Source organism: Helicoverpa zea, chromosome 1 (genome assembly GCF_022581195.2).
Source record: "Helicoverpa zea isolate HzStark_Cry1AcR chromosome 1, ilHelZeax1.1, whole genome shotgun sequence".
Taxonomy (NCBI): domain Eukaryota; kingdom Metazoa; phylum Arthropoda; class Insecta; order Lepidoptera; family Noctuidae; genus Helicoverpa; species Helicoverpa zea.
The window spans coordinates 8,573,388-8,591,875 of NC_061452.1; the positions used below are offsets into that span (position 1 = coordinate 8,573,388).

Consider the following 18,488-nt stretch of genomic DNA (forward strand, 5'->3'; position numbering starts at 1 on the left):
TAATACACGTCATTAAAATATCGACTTTCAACTTAAACACTTTTGAAGGTTTTGGGTCACTTATCTTCTAAGGATAATCCCAACGGATTCTATAAGTGAAGTAGAACTTTGATCTACTTATAGTAAAATGTCCTTTCAAATTATGGACGCTACACACTAACCAACTAACTTTGTGGGATCTTTTCAACAATTTAAATCAAATGAGAAAGAGCAAACGAAATTCTTATAAGCTTAAAGCATTTGTATTTACATTTAGCTAAGCCACTGGGGTAGATGCTTTGTATTTTGGTATTAAAGTGAAATGCCAAAGAGACGATGTAAAAGTTCACATTAAAATACATTGGCGACTAAATACTAAATAGTATAGTTGGCGTTGTTTTAGCCAGTTCTAAATCAGGCGCGCGGTAGGCGGGCGGGCGGTCGGGCGGCAGACGGCGACCAATTCTGATGCCCTTGAAATTTATAACTGCATAGTTATTCCTGATCTAGAATGTATTTGTTTGACGTAATCGATTCTGTCATAAAACGATATTGCTTTTATACAGCTTTTGTATACGTGCCGAGTTACGTCTGACTCAGGGCACGAAATTAGATTGTGTTGATTTCAAACTTGTACGGCATATATTTTTTCTTTATTTACATTGTTAAATATTCATTATGTAGGTACCTATAAATGTAATTTCTAATAATATATTTCTTTAATATATTGCTTTGGAAATGTTTGGTATGTTTTCTTAGAATTTTTTCCATGTTTGCATGTTTTACATGAGATGGTTAGAACACGTGTTAGCTGCTCCACTTAGTTCTGTTCATATTTAATAACGAAAATTGTCATTAGCGTTTACCGCTTAAAAATCACTTCTTCAATTCTCCTACCTAGCAATACCTATGAATTCGGTTTCTTTTTTATTACGGGAAAACATTGAAGAACTTGTGGGGGTGCCACAGTTTGTGATTTTATATTCAAGCGGCTACTACTTTGCCACGTGAAGATGCGATAGAGACAGACAATATGGTCATGGGATAATCGAACCAAAGCACATTATCATGAAGAGAAAGGAATACCCATGCTTTATGGGTACGTTCAACAATGTTCTGGTAACGTCTGCGGTCTGTTTTCACCTCATTACAGTACATTCACAAAACCGCTAAATCGCTCATTTTGGCTCCTTCATTTTGTCGAAGTTAGAGCTAGAAATCACAGTAACTAGTAAGGTAGGAGATCTGGTTGCGGTTAATTACGGCGACACAGTTGTGGCGGGCCGCTGCCTTGTAACGGTCACGACACCCTCCGGACGACGCGACGGCGACGGTGCCGGACCGAGTCCCTGCCGTTCCCTGCCCCCCCTAATCGCGCCGACTAATTGCACGTTTAGAAAAACCCCCTTAATGATCCTGCATTACGTAAAGCTTGGCGTGTAACGGGACACCAACTGCTTCCATTAACATTAGCCGAGTATTCATAACGTCAGTTGACATCTTGCAACAAATAATAGGTTTACACTGTTATTTCCTTGTGCACATACCTGTTATTGACGGATATGATTCACTGTTGATTGCAGTAACAGCATGTTATATCATGTATAAAACATATGAATAAACAGTTTGAGTATAATTGTCTTGATTATCAAGATGAATCTTTACATAGAGATGATCTTCGAAGAGTGATAACTAACGTAGTGTCTATAAAGGTGCATGTGTAACTTCAAGTACCTCGAGTGTTTACACGGTCTACCATTTAATAGAGTCATACTGCAACTTTATCTTACTGGTCAGCAGCTACCTTAGCTTATTTGTACCAGCATCTGCCATTTCTTATCGCATTTTAAATGGAACAAGTCAGGTGTGTGTGGTGCAGAGTAAAACAGCACCATATAAAAGGTCAGTGGGGGTCAGTGTCCCAGCGATAAGTTTGCAGGTGCCTGGCAGCTGCGACCACGCGATAATTAGACACCATTGTACATGATGCACGTATAATTCATATTAAATATTATGTTACTGATAAAAATATGTGTTCGCTTGATAAGTTTGTTTTGTTGTACTATTGAACTGAGTACATTGTATAGTTTCGTCTATTTACAACTGTATTGCAAACAGAATTTTCAGTAATACCAGCTGTTAACCGAAAATTGACCTAAATATCAAGAATCACGATTTAATTCAGTAATGGTGCCAGGGATTATTTCATTTGCATTTGATGCTTTCAATAAGATTATATCTCAATTCTGCGACCAGAGAAGATCCGTAAAAGAAATATTGAATGAAAGTGCTCTTTTATGTCACACTTCAGCGCCATTACTTAGTGACACTGTAAAGAAAAATTATGAATCCGCACAGTAAGCGTATTATCGATGTATAATTAAGGACGAACAATCGGATTACGGGAAACAAATTAAATTACCCGTTCCTAAGGCGAAGAAAAGACGGCGGTTAAAAACAGATTTTAGCTCGCTTTTGTTAGCAAAATAGATTTTGTGAGGGGTTTTCGCGGTATCTGTAGAGATGAAGATGTATCATTCGTTGATTGCAGTCATTACAATCATAATGGCTTTGTTTCATGCTTGTATCGTGCTTTATCAATATTTTTCATTGCTTGACTACGACTCCAAGCTCAGTAATGTGCCCTTTACGAGATATGCAGTAAGTATGGTTATGACTACTAAACACAAGTATGATAATTTTCCGGTTTATGACTGTATTATTAATCTTACATCTGTATTTCCTCCGTATTCCTCCACTCGGAACGTCATTTGCAGAATAATCTGTAGTGGTACATCGGTACAGCACTCGTCTTAGGTCATCAATCATCTGAGCAACTCGAGTGCTCGAGTGCTTCACAAAACTCGCGATCCTAAGAAAAGTATAACGTTGGTACATAACATGCTAATCCCCGATTTATGGCCCTTCGCGTTATTTACCCCAACATTAATCTATCTTAGCTATAAAATGTTGTTGACAAAGTTTCTTCCCTACTTACAACGTCTTTATTTGAATTTTGTGTGCCTATTGAAAAGACGTTACAATTTCTAAGAAGTATAACAAGATTTGAAATATGTAAAGAAAGATTAATCTCGTTATACAGAAATATTATTTCTGAAACATATAATTGAATTGATAAAAGTGTCTTACGAAATTAAATACTTTTTATCAATTACCGAAGTTAGAGCACTTTTCGTAGCAAACAAAGGCGTAGCCGGAAAATCTATAACAGCTATGTAATCATAAATTCAATTTTAATTAAAGGGCGTTAAAATGCCAAGCTGTAGGGTTAAAACCAACCTATTGTGTAAATTGACGTACACGCTAGTTGCCTTTTATGTATCAGAATTCAAATATGTAACTAGATTAGCATTTTATAAGTTCCAAGAATACGACTAGTTTATAAAGTATAGTGTACACACTAAGTGTAAGAGAAAATAATATGTATAATGATGCCAATTCTACTAAACCAATGCGTGCTTATACCGAGTCTTTAAGATTCATTCAGCGAATGTTCGAGCCATGAATGCACCATGCACGACTTCCTATATTGTCTAATCTAGGTACAATAGATGCCTACTTAGATTAGGAACTATTTCTTAGTATTAAACCCATTCGAATGTAAAAGTAATAGGCATATGGTAAGTTTAAGTACTCCATTCTCTATAATAAGTTCTATCGAAGTGCCTAGTGCCTACAACAATGAGTATGCTAATCCCGACATTTGACGTGACCTCTATTTTTGATTTCTTGTTCGAAATCAAAGTTACGTGGCGCGACACCATTTCGCAATTTGATCTACAATATTAAATTATTCAGATTGACATAATTTTACGCATAAATCTGTAGTTAATCCTAAATCATTTTGATAAATAATTTATAAGCAGTAATCCATGCTTAAATTGTGTCGCCGGGTTGTCTGCCAGTATGAGTACTTATGTGATAATAAATAATTTTCCTCAACTTAGGTATTTTCTTAGGTAATGATGTCAGCGGTTCGCCTTGAGCCTACATTCCGCAGTGCACGTGGAAACCTGTGTAATTATACATTTGCTGCAATTGAACGTATGCGTCAATCAACTTTAATAGTGAGCGCGAAACCACGACTGCGCTTTGCTCTATTAAAGTAGTAAAATGTTCATTGGTTCATTATTCGATTTTTGTTGCTACATCTATCGTATAAATTGCTAAATTTAAAATTGTTATACTTCCTGGTACGGATTCTAAATAAGAATTGCTTTTTAGCAATTCAAAATCGATTTGTTTACGTCACACTTAGGTAAGTGGAATAGGCATACTAAACTAGAGCTAAGGACCAATTCTGAGAAGTTAGAATTAATTTAAATTCTGCGAAGCTTGAGTTAAGATAACGCCGTTTTCCTTTCAACGCATACAGTTTTATCTCCTTTGTGTTGTTTACACTTGTCACTTGGCGGTGAACTTATTAATGTGACGTCATATTGTAGAGTGGAGCCCGTTTCTCAGATATAACATACGACTTTTATACTTTAAACAATGCTCAAGTGAATAAGATACACGCTTGATTCACAGAAATAATGTCTGTCACTCCATGGAGATTTATTTAACCTTCAGGTAGTGTGAATATCACGCTAATTCATTGGAACTGGACCATCTCGAGCCTGAAAGTATTTTCGTGTGATTATCGATGGATGACGTAAATAAGTCCCGCAAGAGGGCTATACGATTGGACGATCCGTATAATCTGCTTAGTTATCAAGCGTAAGTGGAGGAATAGGATAGACCTTGAAGGTGTTATTTTTTGGGCTCGGTATAGATTAGCGGCGCGTGGGCGAGCCTCGGACCCTCGGATTACCTCCCGCGGACTCATGAATGAACAGGTACTACGCCCACTCACACTTACTCGTTTATCGGCAATTCTTATCGATATTACCTCATTTATATCTATGTAATCATTTGTAAAAAATAGGCATATATTTTAATGTGGTAATCTGTTACCGCGACAGATGTTTTCGTTGTGTGACAAAGTATTCTATTTCTAGATTTATGTTACATTCGATATTTGTTTTTTATTATCTTCCATATCTCGGGAAATACTTATATGCAGGTACACATAAAATCCGCCACCAGTTTCTATATTTAATTTGCCGTATCACAGGAAGTGTAAAATATTCAAGATAAAATTACAAGGACAACATAAACTACATACTTGCGATAGCACGAGGTTTGGGAATTCCCCTGACATAGAGAAAAGAAATATTATTTTTCTTTGTTGCTCAATCATGACGAAGCAATCTTTTACTTTGAAACCCTACAGAAAAGGAGGTCAAGCCACTGAGAAGGACACAATTAGTCCACTATTTGTCCCGACAAAACAAATCATTGTAGCGGGTTTAGTCGCACTTAAGTAGCATTAATATTAACATTTAAATTACTTAGTTAAAACATGAAATCCAAGTAAATGAGGCCACTAGAATTAGTGTACCAGATATTCAAGTACTTAACTTACCCATTACTCGTGAACAGAGTATTGGTGTTGTGGCATTTATTGGCCGATATTGCACTGCTTTTAGGTCCTGTAACAAATGAGAAAACTAAAATTATTGTGGGCCCATGTACGTTAATTAGTTTGACCAAGAACCTATTAGCGTGGGCCCATTCAACAATCGGGTATCGTGACTACTGCATTACTATAATGACTGTAATGTATTTATTACGCTCTATCTGTGCTGCCTACGGGTTAAAATGACTTTGAAATAAGTAAGCAATGATGTATGAAATAATAAGTAAGCTGCAAGTATATGTTGCCGTACAAGATGTCACATGACGTAAAGTCAGCATTGTAGTTAGTGCTGGTCGCAATATGGCCGTCTGTGCCGCTTGTCGACCGACATTGACAAACTGATGCGCCAAGCATGTCGAAACTCCGTTGAAAATTGACGCGCACGCTTTTCAGAACATTGTTGAAAAAATTGAAATTATGTAATTGTTATTACACAATATTTAAATTTATCAATGGAGGTCGTAGTTTTCGTAAGTTGTTTCAGATTAGTGTTGTATATTTATGAGAAGCAATGATTCGCTAATCGTGGGCGCCCTAATGATGATATGTCGAGGGGTCAGCGATGACTTCACACTCCTGCTATTGTGCAATCAATTACGCAAGTAATGTCAGCGCTGGCCGGCGGGGCCTCTTCTTCACCATATAGCACGAACTGTGCCTCAACTCAAACAACTATACGTCTATGTCAGAAAGTTGTATTGAGCGTGTCATATGCGCTTTTCATTAGAGATTAATTTCGAAATAGTAGCCGCACGAAATATTGAATATAACATATTACCTACTTACATGACATGAATGTGTGTAGGTATGCCTTGAAATTTTAGAATAATGTCAATCAACGATTTTCATTGTGAAGTGGTGTTGCTCAATAAATATTGCTATACAAAGTAAATAAATACACCCATATGGCCCCGGTCAAAATCCCAGTTACAAGTTAGTTAACCCGCATAAATCTTCAAATCGTGATGGTCGGCCAAAGTTATTAATTGTTTTATTTATTTTGTCTCTTCCAACCAATATATTTTTATACAAATCGAAAACCTGTTTTTACCGTTACTTACAAATTTTCTTTCACGTTTTTCGTAACGAACGAATGAATGGAATGTACGACCTCTTTGTGGACGGGCGTGATTATTATGGTTAACATAACCATTACGGTAGATTAGTCTTAGATTGCTGATTACCTACTTTATAAGACTGCGATGATCCGATGAAGCTATCCATCGCTGTAATTAGCTACAGTTAATTATCTTATTATTCTATGAGGCGCGTGCTAGCCGCTGACACAATGGCCGATAAAAAGAAAATGAGTACTAACTGACAAATCATTGCGTAACTATTGTTGTTGTTACTACGATCAGCTAAAGGTATTGTACCCGGAGGTACTCACACAGAACACAACTGCAATATCTCGTTAGGCAACTGTCGTTTTCATCTCGATACACGTCGTAATCAAATTTAACGGTTATTGAAGCCGATAAAAAAGTTCGCAGCGAATTGTGACGGTTTGGTGAACCGTGGCAGGACGACCGAACTCATTATTATATTTTCTAATAATTTACTTTATGTAATTGTCCGACGTGGACGAGCGACTACATTGATAAGTTTTCTATTAGTCAGTGTGAACTCAGCCTTAACCAATCTTGCCAAAGCAAAGTTGAGGTGAGCACACTTTGTGAAATGAAATATTCTAGTCGCAATAAATATCGCACCTCATAAAATATTTGTAAATAACTGTTGTCATACGATATCATTATAGGTATGGCGATGAAAAGCGAAGTATATTTTATACTTTGTGTGTGGGAGATAAGAAAGTGAAGGTGTGGATACAAAGCAATGATTGTGAAAGCGAGTGCCTTAACTGGTATACATAGCATAAATGGATAATCTGATGATATGACATGAAATCTTCATTTACACAAAGTGATGGCTCAGTATCGAGAGCTGACGGTTCAATTACTGAACAAATATCACGCCTGTTTGTAAAGATCCAAAGAATGCAGTTATCTTTGTGGTGAATAACGCATTCGCAATATTTTCTTATTTACACCTTGTTGCTCAATATTGTAATGCTTCGGTGGTTATGAAACGTTATTGTTGCAAATAATTTTATAATACATTTTCCAGCAAATTGCTCTTATTTTTTGAATATCAGAGGAAACGTTCAAATCTTTGAAAAGTACGAGTAATGATCGCCTTGGGATATAGTCTAATGGCTGTCTTAATCGCTATCCGCGGGAAAATCGAGGTGTAATTAACATTATATAATCATAGAGATGTGGGCTCCGAGGACTAATTGTGAGCATCAGTCGGTGCGGGCCGGCCGTGTGGACTGATGTACGAACGCCGGTTATGAATGAGGCTGTGACAAAAGAAACGCGCTGTGGATGACGCTGACTAATAGTCGCGCACTGTTTAGCACAGAGTGGCTGCTGCGCTAGTCTTTTATCTTCACGTCTAATTAACCCTGCCAGGCTGCCTACCCTGTTCGAGCTATAAGACATCTTGATTGATCATGATTACCGATCCTTGAGTAACGTCGCCTGTGGTAAAGAGTAACTAATATTTCCGTAGTTTCGTTACGATAATTTCCGTATTTTTTCAGTTAAATTTATTGTGCTGACATCGCGTGACGGAACCTCGCACCGTGCCTGGCTCTGCCGGTGTCCCGGCGCGCTCGCCGTCGCCGCTGTCATGTCTCTGGTCACGCCAGCCCACTTCCACCACTGCGCCGCTATGCGGAAGGTATGTACCAGATTATTGCCTGGCTAAAAAACAATGAGAGTGTATTGAACAATTAGGCGAATTATGCATTGCTCTTTTTGGATTTTTGTTGAATATAGAATACATTGCTATCGCTTGTGATGTGCATGAATTTCAAGAGATTGTATAACCATGTACTGCTTAGTTATTTGCGCATTGCTAATATTATATTAGGTGGAAAACTGGATGAAGGAGAAGTATTATACAAATACAGGTTATTCCTTAAGTACGTGTATTGTAAAAGATTCGAGCAGGTACATAAAAACGCGTCCGGCCCATAAAAGAAAGGCGCATATATGACAAGGTGTTTCATATTGCCTGAGGAGATCTGGTTTCGCGACTTCCTTTTTGGTGCATCGTATCTAAACATCGGCTTCCTATAACTGTGGTGTAGTTGCAACTGTAGGGAGGCAGCTGCGAGAAGCCGGCTCTCGTAAATCAGCGCCGGCGCATCGGCCAATGGTGAGCCGCGTCGCTAACACGCCGTCAAGTGCACCTGCCGCGGGAGGAAGCTCTAATGAAGCCCCGTGCATCTCGCCGCGAATCTCTCATAGTGTGACACACACTTTATAATTGTAACTAGCATTATATTCTTTCCTAACATCTTAGATTTGTTAGTTTGTCATAAATCGACAGTCAAGCCATTTAATTCTTAGACGCATTACGGATTTTAATATAGCAAGCTATATAGTCTGACAAAGTAATTAAATCTTCGAATCTATTAATGAAATATAAATAAATAAATATATTGTCACGATATGATGGATAATTCAAAATCTAAACGAGGAGGGCTCTAATTCAGCGTATTTCTTAATGGAGTTCTCCAGTTCCTTTCAATGAATTTAATAATTTACTTACTCGCCACGTATAAATTGAATGTAAGAAGCGATCCGGGCATGTGTGCGCGGCGGAAGGGGGCTGGGGTGCCTGCAGCCTCGCAAACGATTAAAATTCAAAGCTTGTAGAAATGTAATTACTTCTCAGTCTGGTCAGAGTTCCACCGACTTTTATTCGGAGTAATTAAGTTTAACGCCGGTTTTACATCTCAACTGGAGTTTTAGATGGTCTTTCGAATGACTTAGAAGATCAATCTTATGATCTTCATTCCTGTCATTATTAAAACTGAGTAATAACTCGCTGAGTGTATGAGTAGATAACAATGGTCCCGTCGGCCTGTTTGTGAGCTCCCCATCTGGCCTGCTTGTAGTTATATGTATTAAGAGACGGCTATCTGGCAGCAATCGCGGTATTGTTCATCCTACGTTGTTGCTCAGGTGTTTTCGCCGCACAATCAGCAGTAAAAAGGAACGGAGCTTTTCATACAAGTTATTCTATATTGTTTTTATGTGCATAATAGCTTATATCTAATTTTGTAAACTGTCGAATATTACGTTTGGAATTAATTCATCTCGTAATATTGAAGCAGAATTGGCAAAGTTATATATTATATCTCGGTTCTGAAAACAATTTTTGTTCTTAAAACAATTAATTAATTATTTATTTTATGGTTCAATTTTGACTTTTTTAGGTACGTTATCAATAAAAAAATCCTTACATGATATAATAACACGAAAGCATCGTAATAGGAAACAAACAAGTTGATTAATGATCTCGACTCTCGACCATCCACTGGGAACAGTCTCTGTGAGGCGGGATCGATTGTTTTTCACGATTACGATTCCCTTGAATTGCCTTTTGCGTAAATCCATACTTTAGTTAGATTATAGAGTACCTACTTGCAACTATGTTTTAGGGATACATAGTTGTAACACACGTCATTTTCAAATTTACGCACTAAATCATAACATTTATTAGTGATTTAACTGTGTTAACCGTGTTAATGTATTTTCTGCGAACTCGTGTTGTTCTTAGCGCTTGCAAGGTTTACTCATACACGTACCTACAGTACTCGTGTATCTGTTTATTTACACCAATGCTTTATGTTAAAGTGGAATAACAAATACAATGTGCGAACAAAGTTTAAATGGAATTTTCTAGGAAACTTCAAACGATAGAACGGATTCTTTTAACTGAAGAACTCTTGAAAGATACGAGCCGTGTTGTGTTGGTAATTACATAAATTGTTAACGCAACAGCTACTGTATTTGTATTCAGTGCTAAATGCAGTAAGTGTACTTATATTTGCATAAAGCCTTATCGCACTCCTCGTCTCTACATACAAATGTATATTCGCTTTCATCATAATTCAAAATTGGGTTTTCAATGAGGAATTTCTCTGTAGCAGGCCCACGTCTGGATTTATGCCCGGTTGGGTCTGGGTCAACCTCGTATCACAAAGGATTTTACATAACTTGGGGTACGGTGCGTAGTGTAACGACAACACTGCGTACCCCTTGCAAGAATAAAGGCGCGAAGTTATGTGTGGTATGTTTTGCCACAATTGAGATGAAATCGTCTATTATTATTCAGAACGGTATTCAAGATCAATGGGCATTCTATGTGTATACCACAGCGTAATAATATGTTGCTTCCCCAATCTGTTCGATTGTTGCTTTGATGGCTCTCAATTGAATTGAAACTGTATCTGGCTCGGTCACTGACGATGTTAAATAGCCGTGGTCGTGCCGCGTGCGCACAGGCAAGCATTAGTAAATCACTCGATATCGATACTCGATAATGCTTAATGCGCCTGCTATAGGCCGTATCTGCACAGTCGAGATGGTGAATTATAACCATCTGTAAAATAATCACACGCTATTTTTTACTTTATCGTGACTGGGATAAAGATCAAAGTTTTGTGCACATATTGTGTGATGACGGCAACGGTAATGTTGTGGCTCGTATTTACATTATCTGCTATTTACTTTATGATTGTCAAAGATAATGCAGTGCAAGTAAAGTACGTATAGATTTATATTATGAGGATTAAGTAGGCAAGTATTATGAGCGTATAATCGTGCCTAGGGCTACACACTAAGCTCGGGCTAACTTTTTATATAATTTAAGTTAAACTGAGATTTTATAAAATTGTTTAATTATATCATTTGTTATATCTTAAGAAGACTCCGCAACCTTCGCGTCTGCTTCAGCCATAGTTTCTAATTTATTAACTACTGTCCACTTAGATAAAAATTCTGTCTCATTGGGAAGTGTCAAAAAGTTGATATTTTCTCATTACTAATAGGTACTACGAATTAATTCTGTGCATAATTTAGTTATCAATTATGTACTTACGTATTTAATGATGAATTGTAGAGCTTAGATTTCCATAATTTATAAGACAAACTACATATTTAATAAATAATTATTCATTGATAAATATCTTCTAATGCTCAATGTTATTTGCTGAGTATTCTTGTTTAATTAACCATAAGGTATTAAATAACTGTTTTGTAGAAACAATGCTAATAGGACTTTAAAAGCCTGTGCAGCCTATTAATTAGTTGTACTGTAATCAGTGTTGCTGTTTAATTGTTCATTTGTAAAGAATATTACTGTACATATAAATGTTACATTTATTCCTCATTAAGTGGCCCGCCCAAGATGATATAGTTTACTAATTTCATATTTCCTGTAATAGCCAACTTGTCATTGTTATTAATAGTTTTCGAAATGTGCAGAAAACAAGAAAAAAAACAATGTACTTTAATGTTTATATATCAAGCGTTTTCAACTACAAAAAATATTTATTTGTAAAAGGATGTCAATGATACAATTGAATTAGAATTTGATTGAGGTTAATTATAAAGAGACACATTTTTTGTACAAACTTCGCAGTTCATTTTGTATGGATCTATATTGATGTGTGTATGTTGAATATCTGCTGTAATTTTCTCAGAATGTAATGAATATTTTTTGCATCAAAAATAAATTGATGCCGCTCCTCGCAGCTGTAAATAGTTGCTTGCAAGTGTATGTGGCAACGATATACTAAACATTTTATTATTATGTCACTAGGTACGTGTTAGATCGTAGGAAAATTCTTGACATGAGATTAATTGCCGTCAGAAGACCGCTTGGCGGCTCATGCGCAGGTGTTCTCTCGCGTTGCATAACACTCGCGCGCATTCCATCAGCTTAGGGTGGCCATTTGCTGGGATTTCCTAGCTTACACTGCCTGACACTTGAAATACACGTGTCAAATTATTTCAGCACAGACTAATATTTCAAAGAGCTACCAATTTTCCGCATACACCTACGGAATTCAGGCATTTAAAAATATTGATTTTTCGACAGCGTAATGAAAATATTTCTGCGATACAGAAGCAGTATTTTATAACTTTTATATATTTTGATATTTTGCCTGTAAACAGAGAACGATGAAAATATAGATATACCTATTGTATTTCATTTACAAATTATGTACATGTATTTAAATAAACTTGTAGCTAGTAGGCATAGTGCAACAATACAGGTGGATTAAGTAATACCTAGAACACTGTCAAAGCCGAATTACTGTTTGGTCTAACCATTGTCAAATCTATGTCATTGTACAGTGTACAGTGCAATAGGTGCAATAAAGCATCTAATTAGGCTCCTCTCTTTGAACCGGTGGATAATATATCGTATATTTTTCTGTATCATTTATTTGTTTAGGTAAGTATATGTTGAGAAAATAATAATAACTGTAACATGCTTATTAACCTAATGAATACTCTAATTAGGTATAAATATAGTGGTATTTAACAAGCTGCTTTGTTAAAATTATTATTTCATGACAGATTCTAGACAACCATTTTTGGATTTGTCTTTGAAACATAGGTGTTGTAAATAACACATTGGTATATCTGATCAATTATTCGTATCCTAAATCCCGTGGGCAGAAGTACATTCATACGTAGTTCATACAAGCTGGCTAGCATTCAATTTAGTGATGGCACAATTCGTACAGTTGAGGACATATTGCACAATGACTGAGGCGACATAAATATACATTGGTGCTTTTGTCAAGAGCCATAGCCTTGAGTTCACAGACTGCCTGGCCCCATCCGGACGATGACATGTCCCGATGTAGATATGCCCAAAATAAACATGCATGTTATCTACACAAATTAAACTTGTACCATGTGCGGTACGAGTACCAAGCCTTAACGATATGACATGCAGCTTACTCACAATGGGATGGGTTTTTTACAATCATTGTTCAATGTTCCACTCGTTGACCTTAGATGTCCTGCCACTACAAAAACTCTAACGCTTATATCGCTGACGAAATCATTTGATAGATACCTTGGTATATTTTAATAAGAGACTTCATTAATTTATATTTATCTGAATGTCAAAACTATCAACTTTTTTGTATAAGTTACAAAACGAACTGGTTTTTTCCTTAAAAGTTTTTCACCATGTTTGAGAAACTAGACACTTTTCGGTTTAACGTAACGAATCGATCTTAAGGAAAACTGACACCGATTAAGGCTCGGCTTGGTGGTTCGGCACCAATCGATTGCCAATATTGAATTATAAGTTAGTTGCACTGTGAAACGTTATATTTTACGGTTAGTTTCGCGCTGTACCGCAATTTCCTTTTTTCACTCCAATCCGAACGCACATAAAAAAGTATTTGATTATGAAAATAAAATTTCTATTTGCTGTTTGTTTACTAGAGTAAACCGGAACAAAGTTGAATGAATGTCAACAAAGCCATAACATTTACTTCATCTAATCGCATTTCCAAATACGTATCTACTTGAGTCGTTTGCTGTGTTAGGTAAATTATAGCAAATGACCACCTACGCGCGCACTAATCGCTTAGCCCAACATCGCACTGAAAGCTGTAGTTTGTTATCAGAAGTTTAGCACCTCCAAAGTCGTCGCTATCCAAGCAGAAGGTGTTACTTTTAGCCCCATCTACTCGTCCAAATGAATTATTTACTCGACTTTGTTGAGTGGAAAGAACTCCTCACTTCCGAGTTAGTTCTTGTAAGCTATGCAGGTTGTATTGTACAGAAACATAACGTGTGCGTCGTATGTGCACACTAGGAAAGCTTCGTAGTATACATTATGATTGTGATTGTCACATTTACGACAAGAACATTTATTATCTGATCTTTAAAGGAACCGATATGCCGAAAGATACCCTGCTTAAAATGTAAAACCCTATTAATAACTGACATGTTAAAATATACGCTTAAAGCTGCTATTTACTTTAAATAATTCCGATAACAAAGTATCAAATGAATGTTACAATTCAGTTTACAGTAGTTCGGTACACATACAATGGAGCACAGCTTCACGGGCACCGAGATAACTAATTGCTAAATCTGTGTACTATATGAAAATTAATTTTGAACTTAAGATGTAGATCACGAAGTTTCAAGGTTAACGTTGATTAATCGTGGTTTTACTCCCGACTTCACTCAAAGCAACACGCAACACTGAGATGAATAATCAAGGGTGCTTCGTAATAATAGATAAAACCTTGCCATGTGCGTGATTACTTCGACTGCAATAAATATATTTGGACCTTGTAATGTTCGCTGCCAGAGTAATCATACAAAGAACTTAATTAATGTTAGTAAGTAAAAATTTTAATTTAAATGATGACGATGTAACATCCAAAGGCAAAGTTCAAACTTGCATCGTCGTTTAGTCGTCTCGTGCTTCGTGACGTGACCTACCGATGTTTTCAATCTCTCAACATACCTGTGTACTCTCGGTTCGAGATTAAAGAATCAAAGCCATTATGTTAATACTGTAGAGGTACATTAGGATTTACTTCTCTGTGGCGTTCTCCCCGGCGTCCCATTATGGAATCAATAGTAGTTCAATCCGAGTCCACAGTTCGTACATTTTACTTTCACCGAGCGGTATGTAAATGTTCTCTTACTGTTGTTTGTGTCGCTCCGATATTGTTTTCTAAATAGATGCTTAATAACAGTTACGTTCGGTGTCCCGGAAACAATATTAGTATATTGAAAGACTTGTGTGCTCGATATCTTCAAATACTTAGTTGTTGTTAAACAGAGAGTTATTAGAATGTTTTCATAACTAGCGAACAGGAAGCAACAGCAGTGTAAATAATGCACGGCGAGTAGTAACAATGGTGTGATGATATTAAAACACTTGCTGGACGGACAATGTGGCTGGGATGACACCTCGCCTAACCCACCCCTTGAACAATAGCCTCGTTAACTTCAACAATAACAGTTCAGCAGCGCCCGGCTCTGCCCCTCTCACTGTTATAATCGATGAAAAAATGAATCAAAGCCTTCGCATAGATGCCTATGAACCGATACCGTTTATTTGTGGGCCATTTTGTTCGACGGCAGACATTTAGCGTTGTCACAACTGGTCTGGTCTATTAAGTCTGTGTGCGCGTTGTGTATGTGTGTGTGGAGCTTAAGCTCGATACATAAACTAGCATGTTGCAGACTCGTTGTATAAACATCAAGTTTTATTGCTTGGCTGTGTTCCACGCACGAACGTTAAACCCGCTTGAGCCCTGGAGCTGTTAGTATTTGCAGTATAGTTGTGTGTAGGGTTAGCGCCGTGGTTCGGAGTGCAGTGGGGGCTTGCGACTTCGTCGTGGCATCAGTATGCAGCGCGCGCGCCGCCCGCGTCCCTCTCACCGCGGTAGGCTTTCACGCTCAACGCACCCACTTGTAAGGACAACGTTACACAGACAACTACGCGTAAATTGTAAGTTATAAGTGTATACATATATTCATTATGAATAAACTTTCTCTTCATTAACACTCGAGGTGCTATTCAAAGCCACGAGTCTATGAACTTGCTTCAGCAGAATTCTTATCAATCTTAAACTAATTTTGTATCCACTTCCTTGAAATAGATTTTTTCCCATCAAACCAATGAACTTCAGTAAATAACCAGTCTATTACCCAATTTCAAACTGAAACAGTTTTGCTGAAATACATAGACACTACACGAATCTAATCGAAAAAATAACTGTCAGACACGGCCTTTTTACCCAAAGAACAACTACTTACCAATTTCTTTCAGCAAAAAAGAAAAACACTGAGTTTCAAAATTCGTAACGCTCTACCTGCCGTTCTCATTCAGCACAATTTTAGCATCTTACTTATACAAAATGTACGCAGTCTGAAATGAAACTAAGGTAGAAGAATTTATCCGTGGATTCTGTTGTTAATAATTGATTTAGTTTACTGAATTGTGAGATCAAGTGATAAACTCGGGAGTACCCAGCTCATACGCGCTGCGTCCATTCTTCGATGTTCGCGTCCGATAGTAACTGATGGACGGCTGCCAAAGCCACAAAACAAACACTGCTTGGTATATTTCGATGCCAAATGTTATATTGCAAACCCATATAGTGCATTGCGTTATCTTTATCATACTTGTTTCACATTTCGTGAACTCGTAAAGCCGTTTCTTAATGTTACTCAATAACTGCATTTTTCGTTCCCAATAAAAACTTCATTTGGCTTTATTGCAGTAATTTGACCGCCAGATATATACAGCATGTTCTATCATATGTAATTATATTAATTTCACAATCCGTTCTACGGTAGCGTAATATTTACATAATTATAATACTTATTCCATAACGCGCGTTACAAAACAGTTGTCCATTCTTTATATGTTAAGTATAAACAAGTAAAACGCTGCATATGTATTCAATGCTGCGTCTGATGCTATTGTTTTGAAACGAATTACTATCCAGAACATTAAATTAAATCCTCATTCGTAGGCGGCGGGAGTGGCGGCCGCTGATTTGGATGCGCGCGAGGATGCTCCGCGCCGGCAGAGCGGACGGCGTGCGCGCCGAATCACAATGCGCAATTATATTTAGTTAGTATTGCAATTATCACACGTCGAACAGCCGAAACTGTGTCACGGCGGCCGGCTTGCGACACGGGACACTCCGAACACCTCTAGCGTTATCTAGCCGCTTAAAGCTGTAATCAGCTTTCAAAGCGCCACGGCCGCATTCGTCTGCGATAACTACGCCTATATAAATTACGTACCGCGACGCTGGTTGAATAATAAATTAGGGCTCAGCTAAAACGCGACCGCGCTCTAATCTCTGCTCATGATCTATTTCGGATCACCGATTGTTGATAATGGGCCATCCGATATGTTATTAGGATGCCATTTATGTGAATAATTACCGGCTGGCGGAACTTACAGGCGAAGTTCAGCCTCACTGGCAACATATTGAGGTTGAGTGCACCACGCTTCAACAACTTGCTTTGGTCTCCGAAACTGCTTGATTAAATACGAGATTTGGGATAACAACTAACAACATAATGCCAGTATACCTACGTACTTATATGAGCAAAATTGTTGGTCATTTTAATTTCCTAAAACTTACGGCAGATTGCCAAACAATACGAGACATGTACCTACTTAGTAAAGATTAATACTATCTATGTTTAAGATACAGGTAATCTTAAATAAATGTCTGCTTTAGTAATAAACTTTAATCGAACAAGACATACAGAATGTGGTCATAGTTGTGAGCAGAATGTGATAGCAATCTACTTACATAGAGCTACAATACAATGCACAGAGTTAGATAACACAGGCTGTATGTATATGCGCTGTGATAGCTACAGCTACATGTAAAACGTAAACAGCGGGATGTACCGCTATCGGCCCACCTCCAACCAGTTTAATGAAGAGATTTGGCACGACTGCGACTGCACGAGCTTTAACGGTGTCTCTTCAGCTAGATAAACGCGTTTATTATTGCACACGATATAAACACGCTTTTGTGTAAACGTCAACGTACGTATACACTCTCCTAATTCGTATTCGAAAACGAGCAGGTGCAACTGTTCTACATTTTTATTCCAAAACATTTCCAATCTGAGAATGGCAAGCATTTCGTTTGAGTTTAACGTGAGTAGTTAATCAGCTAGATGGACATATGATAGCGGTGAAATGCATCAGCATCGGGAGCAAGAAACCGGGCGAGCGTCGATCACGACTCGAAACAAATACTTAGACGGTACCGTTTTGTGATGCAGCGGACGAGGCAGATTGGCGAGCCCCGAGCCCGCACACACTGTGTGCCTATGCACATTGCACACTGGTGGCACACAATGGGCGCGGTGACAAAGGCGCACCGACCGCCGTCACCGCTACTCCCAATATTCCTCATTTGAATACTCCTCCCTTCGATGCACGACTACTCTGCTGCACCGTGTCTCTTTAAGCCGCAGTACGCCGGTGCGAGTATCGGTATCAGCTCGGTACGTGAACGCTAAACACAAAACTTGTAAGCTCGAATATCTTACTAAAGAACTTGTGTTTTAGC

The 18,488-nt window shown here is 37.8% G+C and overlaps 2 protein-coding genes across 4 annotated transcripts in view; one reads left to right on the forward strand and one right to left on the reverse strand.

The window, feature by feature from the left end:
* Positions 1 to 18,488, reverse strand: part of LOC124633166 (semaphorin-1A) — a 78,824-nt gene that overhangs the window by 53,067 nt on the left and 7,269 nt on the right. For both annotated transcript variants that reach the window (XM_047168323.1, XM_047168314.1), the window contains exon 2: positions 5,468 to 5,534. The gene's annotated coding sequence lies outside the window, so the exon portion shown is untranslated. The remainder of the gene's footprint in view (positions 1 to 5,467; positions 5,535 to 18,488) is intronic.
* LOC124633192 (major facilitator superfamily domain-containing protein 12-like) overlaps positions 8,132 to 18,488 on the forward strand; it is an 84,863-nt gene continuing 74,506 nt past the window's right edge. The window contains exon 1 of one of the 2 annotated variants that reach the window (XM_047168355.1): positions 8,132 to 8,266. The gene's annotated coding sequence lies outside the window, so the exon portion shown is untranslated. Of the gene's footprint in view, positions 8,267 to 15,670; positions 15,887 to 18,488 lie in introns of those variants that run through there. The other variant, XM_047168371.1, reaches the window with a different exon arrangement.